This window comes from Thunnus maccoyii, chromosome 24, assembly GCF_910596095.1.
Source record: "Thunnus maccoyii chromosome 24, fThuMac1.1, whole genome shotgun sequence".
Taxonomy (NCBI): Eukaryota; Metazoa; Chordata; class Actinopteri; order Scombriformes; family Scombridae; genus Thunnus; species Thunnus maccoyii.
Window position 1 is genome coordinate 6,425,183 of NC_056556.1, and position 21,524 is coordinate 6,446,706.

A 21,524-nucleotide genomic window follows, 5' to 3' on the forward strand; every position below is an offset into this window, starting at 1 on the left:
CTGTGAACTGTATCAACCTCTACCACCTGTATGAACCCTATATGACCCTATATGATATAAGTATTCTCTACACAGGAGAGGAGCCGGCATTGCTTAGTTTAACCTTATTTTGACAGACAAGACTTTGCTGGTAGAAAAAGCTTCTTGTGATGATGACAAAAATGTGATTACTGGCACTTTTTGTTGCCCTTTAACTGCAGGACAAACCGGATATGGATAAGTCTATCAAAGGAAGTGCACATACATTATCTCCTCATTGAATTATAAGGGTAAGATGGCAGCACATGAAGGCTTTTTTTTTTGCAACCTGGAAGGAAAACATGTGCTTCCAAATTTTGGACAGACAAAGGCTTTTGTCCAAATCCTTGCTTGGCTTCCTATTCACTGATATTTGTGATGTTTTCTTAATTCATGCTAAATGTAGCCTATTAGATCTTTTGAATAGAAATACTGAAAATGAGCAGTCACAGATTTAATGAACAGCTTTTTACATTATTAATGGTTGTTGATCAAAATCACCATGGCGACCAGAAAGCAGCAGGCCATTGCGACATTCAGCCAAACCGTTTTTTCTTTTTTTTTTTTTTCTGCCACTCTTCCCCCCCCCCCCCGCCCTCCAGCACTAGCATCCCTCCTAAGAACTCAAATGGTGAAGTGCCGCCAGAAAAGTCAATTTTTCCTGTCTGACAGTGGATTGGCTGCCCGTGGAGAGGATTGTGGGAAGGCAGGGCACCGAGGCTCTGATGTTGTGTGGCCGTTGGCATCATTCAGATGCTCTGCCCCCAGGACCGATGGCATTACTAAAGATTACTGTGCCACGCTTGGCAGCAGTGTGTGTGTTTTTCCTTGTTGAATGTGTTTATATGTGTGTGTGTGTGTGTTATGAGAGAGCCTGTCTGTGTATGTTTGTGCATGTGCAACCATTCCTATGCGTGTGGATGGACCTGCATGTGTGTGTGTGTGTGAATTTTCCGGCCTGTATCCGTGTGTGTCCCCTCTGGACAGCTGGCGTGCCAAAGCCTGTTGAGCTGTTTGTCACACTTCTCTCACTCAGGAGAGCTCAAACGGCGTGTAGAGGCCTTTCACGGCTGACATGCTGCAGACTGTACTGACATACACACAGACAGATACACTTTCTTACATTTTTTTTTTGTACTCTAAGCAGCGATTCTCACGCTGGAAAAAGCATCAGGGCATTTTTGCCTCTGACACTCCTGCAGTTCTTATAATTCTGATGATACAGATATCAAGGTCTGTTCTGTTTGTTGTGTCGTGCACAATCAGACAGGTTGTAAACATGCAGCCACATTATCTAGATTGCTTATTCACTGCGAAAGTGAACAAACCTGAAATAAGAGCCTCCTCAGTTGGATGTTTGAGCTTCTCTGTGCAGAATGATGTACGTGCAGAGTTTGACACTAGGAGACTGTTTCAAATTCTTCATCTGCTGAGAGTTTCTTCGAGGTCACCTTAAAGCTGGGGCGTGTACCTACGAGGATGACTTGTGACATCACAGCTAGAAGAGTATATATGTCTTGAAACATGTCTGGAGGGAATCTTTCAGTCTTTAGGAGCAAGTCTGGTCTCATCCTTGCAGCTGAGTGTCAAGTCAATAAGAAAATTATCATGTTTTTCAACTGTCTGAATGCTGATCATTAAAATATTAATGCATCTTAATGATTTTTCCTCACAAAGTTATGTTAATAGTGTTGTTTTACATAATGAAACCAAGTCCCATCAATGCATTAAAGGCCTGTCTGATGCTGTTTTATGTATTTTTCAGTTGTTTCAGGGTTCAGATCAGAATTTGAGGTGTGAATGTTGTAGCTTTTAAGTCTCATGTCAAGTCTTACCATAAAAAAATCTATATTATATGTGCAATAGTAAGTACAGTAGGCTGAATTTGAACAAAGTCTGCAGAATCTAATACACGTTAAAACTTATGTATTAGGTGATAATTTTGACGCTTGCCTTTGTTTTCTCGTTTCCAAGTAAGTTAGTAAAACCTGTCCGATCATCTGACGGTTGGACTCTGTTTAAGTGACTTTGCAGATGTTGCTCAGTTAAATATTATTGTAAGAAATAAGACTGATGGCCAAAAATACAAAATAGTAGGTGGTAGAAAACCTCAATAGGTTGTAAAAAACTATTAATAACGAACTGCGGCTGCTTCTGCTACTATTAGCTGCTCATAAAGCTGCTCTGGAAAAGAGTGTGAGCTCCATCCCTAAAATGTGACATGCAGTTTACTCTACTTATAGAGAGACAAGTCTGACACTTTACTGAAATCTTTCTGCAGCAAAACTCACACACTGTTTTCTCTTTCCAGATGTCAAAAAAAATATAAGGAGCAGTCTAACAAGTAGTAGTTTATCTGCTCACCAAAACTCAGTGGGAGCGAATACAGCTCAGTTCCATCTACAAGAAAACATCTTTATGAAACAGGTGGAAGTAGTTCATTATACACATTGGTTTCAAATACATACTGTACATAAATATGCTTAACTGAACATGTAGAGGTCTGTCTATGTGTGTGAATACATTCCTGCATGAACAATTCTCCAAGTATTAATTTGGAGCTGCTAATCCTTTTATATTCCCCTCCTACTCCTTGTGTGTCAGGCTCTCTGGCTGTGGACGAACACACTCCAGCTTAACTTACATTCTTTATGACAGACCAAAACTGTCATGGTCTGCGTGGCCTTTTCTCAACCTCATACATGCTTGTAAATATTCAAATTCGCTGGTGTCATGTTAACAGGATCCGTGGCTAAATTTTTGGGCGTCTGCTATATTTCTCGTCTTTAAAAAGCCGTATGGATGATGTGCTGAGAGGCTCGTAACTAGGTGGGTGTTTAGCCAGCGCTGTGCTACTACAGAGAAGTACATGAATTTAAGTGAAACACTCGTATAGGCGAAATGAAAGTGCTCCTATAAAGTTGTCTTTTTAAATGTGTGGCAGTTTATGCAGGTTTTTAACTGTTTTTTGCTAAAAGCAATGAAGGGAAGGGATGACGGTGTGAGGTAAGGATGGTGAAAAGGAGAAAAGATGAAAAAAAAAGTTGAAGGAGGGATGGATGGAGGGCAGGAGGATAGCTGGGGAAATGGATGAAGAGAAAAAAGGAGGAACAGAGAGGAAAAAGATGAAAAGAAATAGCAAAGAGAGGAATGACAGGCAATAGGGAGGGATAGAAGATAAACGAGGATAGAGAAAGAGAGGAATGGACTGATGGAAGAAGGGAGAGAGGAAAAGAAGTGAGAAAACATGAGAGTTGATGTAAATATATAAAAAGAGGAGGAGGAGAAAGGCAGAAAACAGGTAGAGAGGGATGTAAGGAAACGAGCGAGGGATAAAAAGTTTCCTTTAAGGTGTTTATATAGAAGTGATAGCACGAGAGACGGAGAAACGAAGGGAAAAGAAGAGAAAATGGAGCGCAACAGAAGTAGGAAATGAAGATGGATGGAAAGGAAGGGCGGCTGAGAGGGAGGGAAAGCATGATGATGGGAGTGAAAGAAGGAGGAATGGAAAGAGGAGAGGAAGAGGGCATGAATGGAGCGATGAAGACGACTGGTCCTCGCTCTGCCTTCACATACATAAGCTCCAGAGCAGTAAATTTCTTGCCATTTCATGGCCGTCAGCCGGGGCCAGTAAAACGCCACCGCCGCCGCCGCTGCTGCCGAGAAGACAGACCCCGGGGGGCCGAGGTGAGCCTGAAGGACGAGCTGTCCCTCACGCACACACTTGCTCTTTTTCCTCACTGACACACAATTTCTCCCCTTTTGCTCTCTCTCTCTCTTTTTTTTTTTTGTCATTCTCACACACACACAGACACAGACACACGCTCTTCTGCTCCCCTCTCAGTTTCCATCCTCCTCTTCCCTCACACCCAGTCCTCTCTTGTCAATTTTTTTTTTGCTCTTTTTCTTTCACGCACTCACATGCCATCCTTTCCCGATGAGGGATGAGGGAGACCCCCTCCTGGTGTCCCTGTGTCCGGAGGCGCCTACATATCCCAGGGAGCCTTGCTGTGGGACTACAAGGGTTATGGCCTCGGAGGCCCAAAGTCCCATCCTTCATTTCCTCTCATTTCGTAAAGGACAAGCAGGAAATTCCCTAGGAAAGAAAGAAGATGAAGAAAAAATCAACGGATCACACAAATCAAGGGCAACTGAGTTAAGATAAGGAGTGTGTGTGTGTGTGTGTCCACTTAACGTATGCAGCGGGAGAAAGAGGAGAAGGAGGGAGTGCGAGAGATAAAGCGTATTAAGGGTGTTTGGGAAGATGAGTGTATGACCCATAAAGATATAAAGAGGCCGTCGGTCTGGGCTTTCCGCAGGCTTTATCCATTAAACTGAGTCCCATGGCCCCCGAAATGACAGATAATACACACTCTGACTGCTGGTGACAATTCCTCTGTCGTGCCTCGGCGGCCAGTCGGTCAGCACACATGTCGCGTTAAAACACAAGAGAGTCAGAGAGAGAAATTTAGGAAAGTGGGACAGAGAGGGACAAAGACTGGTGGAAACACAAAAATTAGGATTTCATTTTCATGTTTATATGCTAAGCAGCAAAGCTCAATAAAGATTGTTATGCTGCAACAAGTTTCCTTTAAGTATTCAACCTCAAACAAGGTCTGTATTGTTGCTTTTGTGGCTTAATCATAATCTAAATTTTGACCTCAGTGTTGTGCTTCTCCCCCGCAGGGAGACATTGTTGGTATGTGTCAGCAAGCAGTTGGGTTGCCATATGTGACAAAAAATGCTGTGAAAGGTGATCAAAACAATGATTGTCCCAGACAAAACCCCAAATTTAGATTAATAGTGGGTTTATTGTCAATAAATCTCATGTGTGGAGCCAAACACGCAACTGAAAACCTTCTAAACAAAGTTGAATGAACCTTTTTTTTCTTTCGTTACAGCATTTTTACTTGTTAAACACAGGTGTAGCCAATAACGTTCATGAAAGCATTGCATAGGCAAAGTTTTCATGCTATGACAAGTCAAACGTCTGCTGTGAAACATCATGATTGATTGACTCCAGATAGCTGGTCGATAGAACCTGGTGTCTTTTGTGTCTAAAAGCTCTGTTAGATGTTATCTCAACACAATTGGTACCAGTTGATAAAATGCAAACAAGTGGTTCAGCTTCCAAAGGAGGGCAGAAAACATGAGGGAACTGCTGGATGTTTTTATTTTATAACCTTGAGAAAATGAACCAGCGGTCAACAAAAATGTGGACTGATGCTTATTTCTTTATGTTTAATTAACTGCTCTGATCAGCAGAGAAGGTTAAATGACAACAAAGACTCTCAGACAACAAACGGTTGCTGTAATTCCAAAAAATGGTTCAAAAATCGAAACACTAGCGACACAACAATGCGACATAATCAGCATTTCCACACTGTTTTGGACTTAAACACACTCGACTGCACCCGAGAGGTGACTAATGTAAAAAGAACCATCCTTGTTTCTGCAGGACGCCACAGACATGGCTGACCATCCCACAAACAGACGCAGCACGGGGCGAACAGGTGTCCCACAGGAGGCAGAGGTCCTACAATGTGTGTGAATGTGTGTGTGTGTGTGTGTGTGTGTGTGTGCGAGTGGGTGTGTGGAGATAAGACAGAGGAAAGGGCCCAGATGGTCTGAGGGGAGAGTGACAAGTGGCTGTCAGGGGATTCAGACAGCCTGGCTCTCTGGTGCCCTGCTGGCACAAACACACACACACACACACACACACACACACACACACACACTGCACCAATGGGAGCTGGTGGTAACAGTGGAGATGGCGGGGGTTGGGAGGGCAACAGATGCCAGTTTCTCCATGTTTGTTTCCCTCCATGCTTTTCACCTTCCCACTTCATCTATCTCTGTCTCCTTCTGTTCCATCCATCCATCCCCCTTTTTCCTTCCCTACTTACTCCCTTTCTCCCTTCTTCTTCCTTTCCTCCATCCTTTCTTCCTCTCTCCTTCGCTCACTCCATCCTCCGTCTCTCTCATGTTTGGGCCAGCTGGCATCTTACACTCTTCACCGTGCTCTCACCCTCACACACACATGCACACTCTCTCTCTCTTTCACACACACACACACACACACAGAGAGCCATATGCTAGCGCTGACCTCCACCGCTGCATTAGACCAGGGATGTAGTTTTTACACAAGCCGTTCTTCACTGGGAGCTAAAAGATTCATCAGGGACTAATAACTCTCTTGATGCAATATGTGGCACAGCTGCAGTTCAATCAAAGTCTGATCGCACAGTGAGACAAGCTGCGGCGCACATCTGCATGTGACACTGATCTGGTCGGACTGGTTTCTGTGCTGTTTCTCATTCATGCTTTTCATTCAAGTTTGTATATCATATGTTGTGGATATTCTGTAGGCCAGACACAGTCTTTTTCATCTTTTACTGGATTCAATGTATCCAGTAAACAGTAGAAATAAGCTGTTCACACTACAGAGTGCATGTATTTTATTGGCCAGCGCAGCACATTGCCAGACGACATCGCATTATCGCATCGAGTTGTGGCAAAAGTTGAGACTGGTTTAACTTTTTGCGCTGGATAATACATGTTTTGTTGTTTTGCTGTAGCCCTCTGCGTCCCCCATTGTGCCAACACGATGGCTACATTAAAACAAATGAGGGGTCTCAACACAGCCCTATCTGTGATAGGTTTAGGTTTTTGTTACTGTTCTCAATGCGTTTTTAGCCTTGCTAGCGGCATGTCACTACATAAGTCCGCTACTTTAATCCAGATGGAATATCTCAACAACTATAAGACGGATTGCCATGAAAATATGTAAAAGCATTCATGGACCCACGAGGATGAAGCCTAATGACTTTGGTGGTACTCTGACTTTTCCTCAAGCACCACCAGCAGGTCAACACCTCAACATCTACCGGGAGGAATTTTGGTCCAGACATTCATGGTTGCCAGAGGATGAATCCTAATGACCTCAATGCTCCCCTGACTTTTCCTCTATAGCGACACCATGACTTTGGCATATAGAGTATGTTTTCTAGAGAGATGTCTCAACAATGATTGGTTGGTTTGTCATGAAATTTGCAACACATATACACTCACTAAGCATTTTATTAGGAACACCTGTGCAATCTAATGCAATCCAATACAACAGCTGTGCCATAAATTCTACATTTATGAAGTTTATACATGTTCTAACACTTTGCCCAACTCATGTATGTTAATAGAGTGGATAAAGTATTTGTAACACTTTTTTTGTGTGTGTTTTGTGCTAATTAGCAAATGCTAGCATGCTAATACGCTAAACTACGACACAGTAAACATTACACCTGCTTAACATTAGCATGATAGCATCGCCATTGTGAGCATAGTAACTTGCTGACTTCGGCATTTAGCTCACAAACAGAGAGAGAGAGAGAGCAAGTTTGAACTTACAACATTGATCAGCTTGGTTGAGCTACATGGCCAAAACTTCAGGATTGTCCACACGACCAGGAAAAATCAGATGATACTGAACAGGACTCCCCAGTGCTCATCTCTCCTCTAGTTCATTCATATCAACACATCTCGTTCCACCTCATGATTGTGCTTGAAGGTTTCTTGGGTCAAAGCAGAACTAATTAGCCTCTTCCTCCTTCCTTTCTCTCTTTTTCTGTTCCTCTCTTTTTTTTTACACCCTTCCTTTTTGCTTTTCCCTGATGCATCTCTCTTGCGTCCACTCTTCTTTGCTGTTTTGAATACACACACACACACACACCTCTCTCCTGCTCTTCTTCTCTTCTGGGAGGATGGCCCATCACCATTCTAGACACATAAGCAGTCCCAGCCACAAGTGACAGCATCTCACACACACACACAAATCCATGATCCATCCGCACACATACACACACACACACACAGCTCTCCATCCGTCACATTTACATTTCAAACTGCCTGCGCTTCCACCAACACATCCATTATTTACCAGCCTCTGGCCAAAGAGGAGAGCACCGTATCCACACTCCCCAGGTAGTGTGTGTGTGTGTGTGTGTGTGTGTGTGTGTGAGGGACACATACTCCAGTCTGCTGCACTTCCTCTCTGCTGCTTCCCTCAGCAGCCTGCAATTATATTTTCTAAACTTCATATACTAAATTTTCCTTCCTTTAGTCATTTCGCTCTCTTTTCCGCCTTCCGCCTTCGATCTTTTAAAAGTCGATTACGGGCAGTTTGGTACCAACAGTGCTGTCAAAAATGCTGTACATCACCGGAAAGCGACAAAAAAAAGTAAACTCTTAGATGATTTTGTTTTGGGAAAAGTGCATGCAGGAAGTTAGTAGCTTGAAAAAAAGAAGTTTTGGGTGAGTTTGTGGATTTAAAAAACTAAAACTCTCTCAAATATCAGTTGAAATGTTGCGACTCACTTCAACTTCTGATTTTTTTTTGAGTGTCTTTGTCTGTTTTCCTCGTTTTTCTCTGCTAAATCCCTGCATGCTGCAGTTACGTGTGTGTTTACGTGTGTGATTCTCCACGTGTGGGTCCTCATGTATGTCCTCGCGCGCTCACATGTGTGATTCATGCCTCACACCCTGACCGCCGTGTCTTTAAGCGGCTTGTGCGCACGTTTGCTCACGATGTGCGCGATTCACACTCCTCGCCACGTCAAAGCCGGCGAGGCGCGGGAAGACAGAGAGGAGCCGGCACATTCTGTCCATCTTGCACACACCTCCTTCTTGCTGTTTTTCTAGCCCCTCTGCACCTCCTGATGCCTCCTCACACCTCCTCCACATGAGGTGAGAGCTCAGAACGACACGTTGACTATCATTTGTGAAACCGTAGAGAATATGAAGAATATTGTATGATACTGCTGATTTCATCTGTCATGAAGTCGAGTGCATGATGGGGTTTTAGCTTTTTTTGTCTCTACATCTATTCATTTAGTTCAGTTTTTTGATGTTAGAATGAGAACGACTGAATGAATGATTCTGTCTACTTCAGAGCGCAAAAGAAGGACAGAAATTCCTCTTGCTTTGAGAGAAGAAAGGCCAGCAGGAGAGAAGCTATTGTGGGCTAGCGGCTATGTAAAAGGGTGTGAGGGTGGCCTAGTTAAAGCACTCATAATGGATTACATTATGCTATAAACACACTCTCCTCCTGCCAGTCGTCTGACTTCTCCACCCAAGTCACCTAAACCAGCCAGTAAATGGATGGTTAGGATGTAACTAAACCGGTGAGGTTTGGACCCACAGATCCTGCAAAGCCTTCTTGACTGCCGGCCTTTTGGCTCTTCTGTGAACAAGTGCATATTTCTTTTTCTTTTTTTAAGAGAAAGTAGCAAGGCAGGCTTAGTCTTTTGTTGTGACATTTTTCTTTTAAAAGGATAAGGCTGGCAATATTCTACATTGTTCTTACTGTCAAGAAATCCTTAAAAATAAGAGCAAAAAAACAACAAAGGAATTGTTCTAACAAGTATTGCCTTTGTAGCCAAAGGCTAATACAGCTAATGCCACTCATGTCACATGGGAGGAATCATAAAGTCGTGATTACAACTGGAAAACTCTGATTATCTGAGAACTCTGACACATTTGACTTAGTGCTTAATGACACAGAAGTTCCTAACAAAAGTGAACAAATATGGATTCCTCATGTCAGTCAAAGTCTGTCGTTCAAGGCAACTAAACCCAAATGTAAAGGATATAGTGCAATGATACGACTGTCTCAATAGTCCACATCCCATAATCCCACATACACTGTCCTGCTGCCTGAAAGCCTTGAAGAGCATAAAATGTGTAATAATCATAAATCATAAATAAAACTACATATTCACAACAATAAGCATCAATTAAAGTTGAAGTTTTGTAAAGAAAATCCTTAAATATTATTTATTAAGGTTTAAACAATTTGATTGTCAGCGGCCGGCCAACATAAGCCAACCGACTCAACTGTAATCACATTTTGACTCAAATCTTGCTAAACTGAGAAATATGTGACATCACTATTTTTCAGAATTGATCCAAACCCACTTCAAACCAGAGAGAAGAGCGCAGGCAAACACACAAACATCTCTCAAATACAGAAACAATCAAAACTGTTCTAGCTTTGGCAGAATATTTGTTTTTCATGTAGGAGTACATCACTCATAGTAAAAAGCTGCCTGAGAAAAATATGTTTTCAGGGTCTTTAAAGACTTGTGTGCTCAGTAGGAAACAATGGGCTTGGCCACGAGTGAGTAGGGAAGTCAAAAAGTATCAAGGGGCCGATTAAAGTGTGGTTGGTTTTGCATTTTCATGGGATTTGTTGACAATAGGAGACATATAGAATAACATATTATCCTTTAAACATATATTGAACACGCATAAAGAAGGAATTCAGAAAAGATGTGTCATGTGATCTAATGGGAGCTCAGTAAAAATGGTGTGCTGATTTCTGTGATGTTTTATCAAAACAATCATGTAGAGGCGGCTATTTCAAAGCCTAAAGGTGGAACGCGCTGCCCCGGAGTTGATATAAATCCAAAAGCACTCGCTATGGAGTGAGGGCCTCTTCCTTCATCAGTGACACGCACCAAAGGATTGTGGGACTGCTGGCCAAGCGTGTTGGCATGGATCACTGTGGTTGGCTGCTGCCACGGCGATGAAGCGATGTGATGTTCTCTCCAGCAGACCCCTGCGATCGCTGCGCCGGTAGACCACAACAACACACCCTGGCCGGCTTTCCTGGCCGCCATCCTGCCGCACTTTGAACACCCAAAACAGCATGCTTCTCTTCTCTTCATAAAAGTTTCCTTTTCTTTGCTTCTTTTCTCCTCCTCATCTTGTTTTTTTTTTTTTTTTCATCATTTCCATCCTCCCTCATTCTTGTACCTTACTTTCTCACCCAGCCAGATGAGCAGGCACCGAAATAGCGAGCGGTGCATATTTATACGTCTAAAACATCACAGAGATGTCACACAAAACACTGGTGATGCTAAGTGTTAGACATCTCACGTTGCCTTTAATACCGCCTCGAGCCTTACCACCCGTACTGTGGACAGCAGTCTGTTCATTCACACCTCTGCAGCGCTCATATAAAGGTGTGATAATTTCTTAGAGCAAAACACCAATGAGTTTTGTCCCATCGGTCAACTCACCTGTTAACTGATGAGCACAAATTCAGTTTTAAGACATTCGTAGTGATAATAACAACCACGGGAGAAAAAGTAGTCCCTTGTAATACGTCAAAACTCTTATTTTAAATCATATTTGGGCAAATATCACCAATCTTCCCTGTTCTAAATTTCGAGAACAGCTTCTTGTCCTCGCTCAAGTCTGAAGCATGAATAACAAAAAGATTTTTCTGTCAATAATCACACTTAAATCCACCAGCAGGCCAATCATCCAAAACCTGAAACACTCCCTCGTAATGTTCATGCTCCACTAAAACACACCTGCCTGCTCTCGCTGAGCGAGGTCAGTCATTTTTCAACAGAGACAGTAGTTTTGCCAAACCCCTTTCATATAGTACAAATTACCACCAAAGAAAAATAGTTTCCAGGCAAGTGAAAACACATGGAGTCGATTCAGATATATTTTGTCTTCTGCGGAGAGGCCGTTTTGTCGAAAGAGTCCTAATCCCCTGCAACATGTGTGGGCCATACGCTTGTTCTGTCTCTGTTTGGGACATCCTCTTGGCACGGCTACAGTCAGCCATTTGCACAGCACCTGTGTGTCCTGCTCGCTCCGCTTCTGTGTGTGTGTGTGTGTGTGTGTGTCGATCCAAATTAAAAACCCGTGGCACCTGGTCATCTTTAAACGCACACAGCTGTCATGTGAAAATGTAAAAAGGGGGGAAAAAAAACAGTTTGTGCGCATGCTTTCGAGTTGCGTGTGAGTCTATGCGTGTGCGTGCATACATGAAATTACATCACGCTGACATCTGCAGGACCGAGGCCCCGAGGACAACAAGGTGGCCCGGTTATCTTCACTTAAGTCTGATTTGCAACAAAGCCTGACTTGCGGCACGCACGCTTGTTTCAAAGTTGATTCCCATCTAAATAATACAAAACACAACACCTGTTACCTGTTTGCATGCACTGCAGATGCAAGGTCATATTCTCTCCATGACACACTTCTTATTCTCTTTGGTTTAATACCTTAAATGGAGCTTTTCAAAAACTCCGACCTCAGCTTCCACCATCATAAAATAGTGATTTAACTGACGTCTTGAGTGAAACTGAACAGGAATATCTTGGTTAAAAGGTAGCATTCATGAACCACGATGATGTCAGAAATGCTCGTTCGTCATTAGTCAACGACACGCTGACATTTAGACAAGATGATCTCAGGGGATCGACCCGCCAACATTGCAATTAATGGCTGACAAATGTGGTGCAAAGTTTTTTGAAAAGGTTTGTGCCACAGAAGAGAGAAACTGCCTGGTTGGTGGTGAGTAATTGGCTTGACTTGATATCTTCTTTACCTAAAATACCCTCTGAACTCTGTGAAAGGGGGAAAGGAGCTCCATAGCCTTCATGTATTTCCATTGTTTTCTTCTGATAAATGTATCACAGAGGTTTCTCCACAATCTTCCAACCTCCACTCAATGAAAGTAGCTAAATTTACAACAAACTAGCAACTAGCAGCCCGTCCTCACAAGAAAAACCACAGTATAGCTCTAAAATTCAGGCCGACAAAAATGACCTTTACGCTTCCTAGCAGCCGTAGTAATTATGACCCGGGGAAGTGATGCAGTGCAGATGATGTCAGTATATTGGACTTGATAAGAGGATTTTGCCTCATTATGAGGAGGCGGGTTGAGTGGATGGCTAGATAGTTAGATGGCAAAATGTGGACTTTGCTGCAGGAGACAGCTGTTTGCTTCCCGTTTCCAACGACAAGTGTCATGTTGTGGTGTTTTGGTTATTTTAACCCAAACTATGATCTTTCCTTAACCTTAACCAAGTGGTTTTTGTGCCTAAACCTAACCAGACCTTAACCACAGCGTTGTCGCACCATAAAATTATTACGCTCCTGTACAGGACGCTGAAAACACTCATATATGTCGTTTTGGGAGTCACTGGAAACCGACCTATTCCATCGTTTCGGTATGAAGTTTTGTTGAAATGAGCCAAATATCAGAAGTAAACTTTTCCTCTGCGGTTCAAACCAAAGTCTCCAGGTGTGATCGCACCTTTTACTTCCATCCAAATTTAATCCCGTTCCCCGGAATCTGAAGCTCGTGATGAGAATCTACCGCGTGTCGACAATTCGCAGAGCTTTTTGTCACATTAGTCGACAAGGCCCCGTGACTACAGGCTGTTTACAAAGCGGAAGCCTCTCTCCTCTCTGTCACGTAACACTACTGGAGGGGACCGCGCAATCAAAGCTCGCCGCAGCACACGTCATCCTTTGAGGGGGTCTTTGAAATCTGTCCCTCATCCGCACACAGTAGCGCATCACACCGTATTAGACAGTTTGTGGAATAAATATTTGACGGCCAGCAATATCACAAGTCGCAGAGAAACCTCCTAGCATGCAGCTGTTCACCCCCCCCCATCATCGTCTCCCCCCCCTCCCCCTCTCTCATACTCTCCTCCTCCCATCCTTTATCCTCCCCTCCTTGCAGCCCCCCGCCCTGCCTGCCTGGCTCCTGCAGACAGAGAGCTGGTTTAAAGCTCAATTGTGCATTTTGCAGATAAAGTAGCAAAACTACTAGAGGCGGTGTTGTGAGCGCTCGTTGCCAGGGCAACACTGGTAGGGAGGGTTCTCCATTACTACTTAATTTAGGCGCTCTAATTGCATTCCACACAATCTGTGGCCACAATGTTATGCAGAGGAAGAGGAAGAAAAAGTTGAGGTGGGAGCGGGTGGGGGATAGGTCCTCGGTAAACCCCCTGCCTAGGAGCGAAAATAAAATGCCTCACAAAACGAGCGCGGGGCAAATGACTTTGAAATTCTCTTTATTGCTGTTTGTGGTGATAAAATGTTTCGCTTAAAGATGAACCGAAAAACATTAAATTTCAATTTCGCACAACTCTCAAGAGCGCATTATCATGTTGTTAATTTTAGGACAGAGACTACTGAGTAGCTGAAAATATTGAATGTCATCAACTGCTCAGAAGTTAAATATATTGTGTGCTGGATGAATTGAAGGGGACGGAGACTATAGAGCATGAATCTTTGTTTGGAAGAGATTGAATGTGTGTGTGTGTGTGTGTGTTAGGGAGAGAAAAAGAGATAGAGGGAGGGAGGGAGAGTGAAGTAAAATTGCTCTAATTGTTCAAGCTTCTAGCCTCTGAGCTCTTCTTTCCCTTCAAAAGAGTGCACACACACACACACACACACACAGACACACACAGACACACAGACACAGTTCTGTGAGCCTCACTGTCCCTTTGAACCTCCACAGGCCGTGGCCCTGAGAGAAAGCTGGCCCACGATGCTTTTCTTTGGCCGGGGGTTTGAAATGATTGGTAACTGTTGAGCCAGTGTTTTCAGGTCCCTGACCCCCAGCACTGAAGTGCCACAGACACTAGATACAACATAGCCCCAATTATCCTGCACTCTCCCCAGCCACTTCACCAACCCAGTGCACACCCTGCCTCGACTGCACTGCAAAAATTTTTTTTTTTTAAAAATCCTCTTAACAGTTGATAGCGTTTGTGTGCTGAAAGTTCTGATTTCACTGAAGAAAAAATATCTGGATTTATAGTTAAAAAATAATAATTTTGCATTGGTAGTGATTCAAATGCTTCAAATGCTTTTTTTTTTTTTTTTTACAGCATTTGGATCAACCAATCAGCTTCCTTACATCAGACATTTACACACAACACCCTTTGTGATGTAGGTTCACATAAGTGTTTACGACTATCTTTGCAGAGGCATACTTCTGGTTTAAAGAGTAACTACACCCACGATAATAATCCTACTCTGCCAACTACTAGTGACAACATCATTTTCTCCACATCCTGTACAGCTATAGTACTGGTCTGCATCACAGGTGGGTTTTGGTAACAAGTAAGACACTTCTTTTAACGCATAGAGGCAAGTCCAGTTTTTCCTCCACTCAGAATCTAGCGTGGAGTTACTCTTTAAGAAGACTCCACTATTGCAGCAGGAAGTCTTGCACATTTCTGGCGAAAGCAGGTTTATTTGGAATAAGAAGAAGAAACACTTGTTAGTTAACATGATAAATGACAGCCATCATGGTCTGGACAAAACCAAGAATGTCCCATAAAGAGACAAAATCTCAGAATTGCTGTACTGCTCACTCTACAAGACATTTTTTTTTTGTCCCAGACTGTTGTCATGTTGACTTGTGGGTGCACAAGGGATGCAAATGATCTCGGATAAGCTGAACTGATTACCAGAAGAGTCACTTTGTGCTTGTGTCCACTGCCTCGCTCCCCCCCCCCATCCTCAGTTTCCTGTGGCGCTCTCATCAAATACTGTTCATCTCCCATCTCAGACTCTTCTTCAAGGTGCTCCTGCTACAAGTGCATCTTGTTTTTCGCTAAATCAAACATGCTTGTCGAAGCGTTTGGGAGTATCTCAATATGAAGTTAAGATGCACTTTGACCAGCATGAGTAGCTTTTCTGTGCAGACACTACGAGCAAATATTGGTAAAAGTTATATGGTCTGTGCAAGGCTGTAAGCTTCATCGACTGTCCTGTCTGAAGTCATGTTTCACAAATGTTGTGATCAATCACGCAGCTTACCACTTTAAAAGCTTAAAGAATCTTTAATATCTTTTAATAAAGTTTTAATCCAAGTTACCTGTCTTATTCAAAAGAAACGGATTTGGAAATAGAGGACCAGATGTATTTCGATATGTGTTTATCAACTGATCATGTGTGGACATTTGTGTGAAAAACTTTCTCCTTGGTGTCTGTTTATCTCCAAGGAGTTGTCCCCTTCCACAGGGTGGTGGTTGAAATGTGTGTGTGTGTGTGTATGATGTGGTTGATAGGGAGGTTCGGGTGGGTGTGTGGAGGGGGTGACTGGCAGTTTTGACCCCTGCCACTCTCTCCGACCTGTCCTTTGTCTCTTCTCACCCTGGTCCCCTCTCCCCGCACCCTCCTGTCCCTTCACCCCCATCAACAAAAGGACCTCTTGGAAGAAGGGGGGGCGCACCTCTTTTATGACTTCTTTGCTATTTTTTTCTCTCCCCCCTCCCATTCGGTTTTCAGACCCATTCGTTCCTGCCTCGTCCTCGGGAGTCGGGGGCCACCATTTATATCGTTGCCTGGGAATTAAGGCCCTGTGGCCCCTTTTGTTGCGAGGTGGGCTGGGGCAGTGGTGGCTGGGGCAGGGGGCGAGGGGCAGGGGAGGGCTGCCCTTTGTTCCAGCCAGAAGAGTGGGCTTCTGTTCCCACAGACCTGGGGGCCGACGGGGGGCCCCGGCCCCCGCAGCATGACAGCGATGAGGTAATGTTTACAGAGCTGCGGGCCCTCACACATGCAGCGTTCATGCGTTTATAGGGCCTGCATTCACACACAGACATGCACAGGTGTGAAAGGTGCATCTGAAACACCTGATGCATGCAATGATTTAACTTTCCTTCTGAGCACCTTCCACTGACTATGTTAAAAACCAAAACATAACACTAACCTAACATTAAAAATAAACCCACGTCTTACATCTTAAAACACTGTAAAAAAAATCATTAAAAGTGTGTGAAGGATTTTCTAAACTCTTTGGTCTTTTGGACTTTGTCACCCTTCAATTTGGACAGTTTTCACTTTCCAGAGAAAACCATATCTGCAAATTTGGTGATTTTTAAGTTCTCCATTAGGTTGAGGAATGAGATTCTCCTTAATAGAAAAAGTCTTCGACCTCCTATGTTCATAAAACTCAGTCTAATTGGACTTCTTAAACATTCCATAAACAAGAAATAAAACAGCAGATTTCGTGGACGTGTTTATACATAATTTGGTTTCTAATAATTGTTTTACTTGTTCACAATGAGGACTTAAACAGGAAATGTTTCCTGTGACAACAGTGCACAGGATGAAGAAATCTAATTTCTGACTTGCTGCATGTAAAGAGAGATTTTACAGCACTACAGTTCCTGAACACACATTGTTTCTTCTAGATTTCTCAGAATAACCTGGTTTCTAGTGTTGATGTAAACGTACTGATCAACTTCACTGTTTTTCAACCTTCACGCCATTTTTGTCAACTGGAAAACCTCTCGCTATGTCATCAAAAACATCCCAAAATAGCTGAATTCAACCTGTTAAAAGGCAGCCAGGAGGTCAAAGGTCAGGGCAGCAGCTACGACACATCACTCCGCCGACGTGCTTGAGCTTCCTGCCTTCTCCTGCGTGTGGAGGCAGAAGAACCATCCTTTTCTCCTGTTTGAGTTCTTAGAAACGGAAGTAACTTCTGTTATTATCTGTGTCCAACCATCCCACACACACACACACACATACACACACACACACACACACACACATTCCTCTTCTCATCGCCATCCCTCCTCCTTCCACCTCACCAAATATTTAGAGGCTGTTGAGTTGTTGATGCCCGCAGCTCTGACAAGCTGCAGAGTTCATTCAGAGTTGCACAGATAGTTACTGTATTAACGTCTGTGAGTGTAAGAAGCACACACACACACACACACACACACACACACACACACACACACCCATATGACGGTGACAAACTGGTTAACAGAGCAGAAGAAAAACATACCACCGCCTACACACACGGATACACACAAAATCTAATATCAGTTACTGTGAAAACCATTCCTAGTTTCTTTTTTTTTCTTATTGTTGTGAGAAACCTTGACTCTTACACACACAGAGTTCACTATGTGATTAGTTTAAGTGCTGCAGAAATAGTCTGAACGTCGTCCATAATTGCTGTGTTGGCGTTATGGGATAGAGATTATTTCAACCTGTATCCTCATCATCATCAGAGGAAACTTAATGATTTATGTTTTTTGCTTCTCAGTTTACAAATCAGCCAAAAACTAGGTATCGAACCTCAATACTTTCAGAGTGTGGGTTTCCTTTGCCCTCTTCTTCTTGCATCATCTTCCCTTCGCTTTACAAAACATCCTTTACTCTATTCTCTTTCTCTCTATCTCTCTCTCCACCTCTGGACTTACAGGTGTAGTGATTTTTCTGGCTGTCACAAGGTGAAATTGTAAAAAATCAATTTACACAAGCTGAACTGCAAGGAGAGTTATTGACACAGCATGACCTGTCGGCCCACATTCTCTCACTCCGCTCTTCTCCATCCTTTCTTTCTCTCTCTCTCTCTCTCTTCAGCTGCTTTTCTTCTCTTTATCCACCTTCTCTGTTATTTGTCTCCCCCTCATTTATGGCGAAACAGTGAATTACTGCAGCCTCTGGGCTTCTCACAGTAATTACTGAAGGCAAACAGCTTGCAAAGGTACATTAACGAGTGAAACGGGTGCTGGTTTCAAGCCCACCACCTGTTGTGGATGTGAAACTGACCAATAACGCCGCTCAAGATTTCGATCCTCATTTCTGCATCTTTGAGGTTGTTTTTTTTTTAAAAACAAGCATTTTCTACAGCAAGACCCAAAGCAACTTGCTGGTGTTACGTTTGACTAATAGGAGAAAATGCCGTCGATATAAGTGAATAAATAAACGTGCTAAATAATAATAAGAGGAGAAAAAACAAAAACAGCACCGATCATGAACTCCAACATCTCAGCTTGAGTCTGGCTGAGGATTTTTGTTGCATCTCTCTCTCATTTCCTGCCATCTCTCTACTGCTGGCTATCAAATAAATCCATAAAAAACAAAAAAACAAAAAATATATTTAAAAAAACAGCCTAGTATGACAAAATTATAACCTTGACTGACTGAAAAAAAAACACATCGCATGGTCTGCCACCAAATTATGTTTATGTACTGACAAATATGTTTCAGGAAGAATATAATACTACAACATTTTTAATAAGAAAATGAGGAATCATTATGCAAAATATTCATACTAACCTTCTGTAAATGTGTAAACACTTTTATTTCCCCAACCCTACTGTACAAATTCCACTCGTAGCACAACACTAATCAGGTATTTAACAAAAGGGTTAGTCAAGAAAAAAAAAAAGAGTAAACTTACAGCCAATTTATTTGTAAAATATTATCCATATTTGCTTAGAAGACATAAAAAGAGCACAACAATAACTTAGATTAATGTATATTCCTTTGATGAAGCCTTCCAGCTGCTGTGATTGACAACTGCATGCAGTCTAGTGACACACAGGCCATGAGGGCAAATGCATAGAAAGGCATAATGGATCATTTTTCAATTATTTTTTGTATTAACACTTTGCACATCAAGACGGTTTTAATCATGCTACTGGACAACTTTGCCCCCAAAACTTTGAGTGTCATTGTCAGCATCCTGCTTATTTATGACCGCAGAAAGTCATTCTGCTCTAATTTTTGGGGGGTTTATAACCAACAGCTACTGTGAAGATTGTCTTCAGCTTCAGATACTTGATAGCAGCGTCTACAATGGCTTCTATTGTTGAGTCTAATCCATAACACTGATATGATGCTAATGAAGGGATATGTAATCATTATCTGTGGCCTGGCTCATGTTTTTGCACTTTGAGAGGATTTGTGTGGGAATCCCGGGATCAGGGTTAATCTTGTTTCAGTTTCAGGTCAACTTTGACACAGTGCTGCTGTTTAGCTGGACTGTTTGGTGTGCGGCTTGTGCTTTTGTCTCTCTGAGTATATGCGAGTGCTTCGGGGCAAATGCGGATGTTATTTGTACATTTGAGAGTGTTTTAATGTATTTTCAAGTGTGGATTTGTTTCTGTCAGGTCAGGATTTCAGATCCTCTCCTCAAAGGCAGCATTAGCAAACAGAAGCAGAACAGAACACCGTGTAGACTTTATATCTAACTTATTTCATCCGCTGGTCTTAGATTACATCCAAAGTAAACCAGCCAAAGTTTAAATGCGAGAACAACCTGCATCCACACAAGTACTTTCAGGTCGTTATGAAATCAACCTTTCTACTGTCTGTGATCAGCTGAATGAACAGAAACCGGTGTGCTGCTGCACTTAGACAACGTCAAATCACTATTTTATGATTGCAAGTCATCTAATCATTAAAAGAACTGGCTTTTTTTTGCCAAATTTCAGCTACTTTCTATCTATAAATGCAGTCACTACAGCTAGTCAATACAGCAGGAAAAGAAAGGAAAAAGGAGATTGGTTGAGTTGGCAAGCAAATATAAAATTAGCAGGTAAAAAACCTGGTATAAAATCTTTAAAGACACAGCTGTGTCTGAAAACAAAAGACAACAATGGTGATAAGAAAGAGAGATCATGAAGAAAAAGGGTAAACCAAATCAACAGCAAGAGCTTCTACCCTCAAGTTATCCTCTCTTATAGAAGAGAGAGTGAAAAGAAAATGGACCAAACTATAATGCAGGTGGGTTTTCTCTTTCAGGTCAGCAACATATTACCTTTACACCTTTTACCTCCGTGCAGAACCTTGTCAAAACACCGCCGTGAAATCCTCCTGTGGCTCGGCCCCTGCGTCGCACTGCTAATAAGCGCGACGCACTCGCAGTTACAAAAGGACAATTGCTGCAATTTCCTCTTTCCCTTAATCATCTCCTTTTTTATGATAAGGATGTAACTAACTGCGGAGGTGAAGTTACATTCTAATAAAGTCAGCCAGTTAATAATGTAATCTTAAATTACGCCGTAATTACCGCCTCTTAGTCACCGGGGGATGCTCTGTAATTCAATCACTGGCCCCTGCGATACTGTACAACAAAAAAAAACAGGCGCGTTATCGGGGCTATTTTACCGTGGAAATGAATAGCCCTACCCACCGCTGCTCCCGCTTGGGGTAATTAGACAGCAACAGTCTCCGGCTGCACACAAGCCCAGACACTCAGTTATCAGTGAGGAGGCCTTATCCATCAGGGCTTTAAAACCTGCATGTCTGCAGGGAGGTGTGTGCGTGCATGCGTGTGTGTGTGTCTGCATTTGTAGGTATGCATCTGTAGATGTTTACAAGCCCTGTAAGTATATTTCTGTGGGAATAAGTTGTTTCTGTGTGTGGGAATTCATCTGTACATCCACCGAAGCTGCAGTCTCTTTCTAACTCTGTAAATCTCTCCCCACAGTCCTCCTTAACCCCCCAAACCTCCTCGGATGAGAATAAAAAGTTCTCCTCTCAGCGGACGCATCGGGAGGGAAATGTGTGGGAATTGTTTTCTACCTTCATTCGGCTGGGTCAGGGTTCGCACACCATATAGCACGCACACACACGCACACACACATACACACACACAAAAACACACACATGCATAACCGCCACAGGACTCCAAACCCAATTTGTCATTTATTTTCAAGAGGGTGATTTCTTTAGAGGCACTGCTTGCTAGATATTATGTGGCAGGGAAAATCTAATGCCCCTCAATAGGTTTTCCCCAGGAAAAGGGGAAGAAATTAGATTTGCGAACTGGGAACTTCATTTGGCAGGACTGGCTCTGACTCCGAGAGCATGGGGAGGAGGAGAACCTGCGAAAGGAGTGTAGGGGGGCGGTGGGGGCCATGGGGGGGGGGAGG

The 21,524-nt window shown here is 42.9% G+C and overlaps 1 long non-coding RNA gene across 15 annotated transcripts in view; it reads right to left on the reverse strand.

Annotated features, from left to right (window-relative positions):
* Positions 1–21,524, reverse strand: part of LOC121892048 — a 183,885-nt gene that overhangs the window by 45,810 nt on the left and 116,551 nt on the right. For all 15 annotated transcript variants that reach the window (XR_006094277.1, XR_006094278.1, XR_006094271.1 and 12 more), the window contains one exon: positions 3,940–4,114. This is a non-coding gene — a long non-coding RNA (uncharacterized LOC121892048). The remainder of the gene's footprint in view (positions 1–3,939; positions 4,115–21,524) is intronic.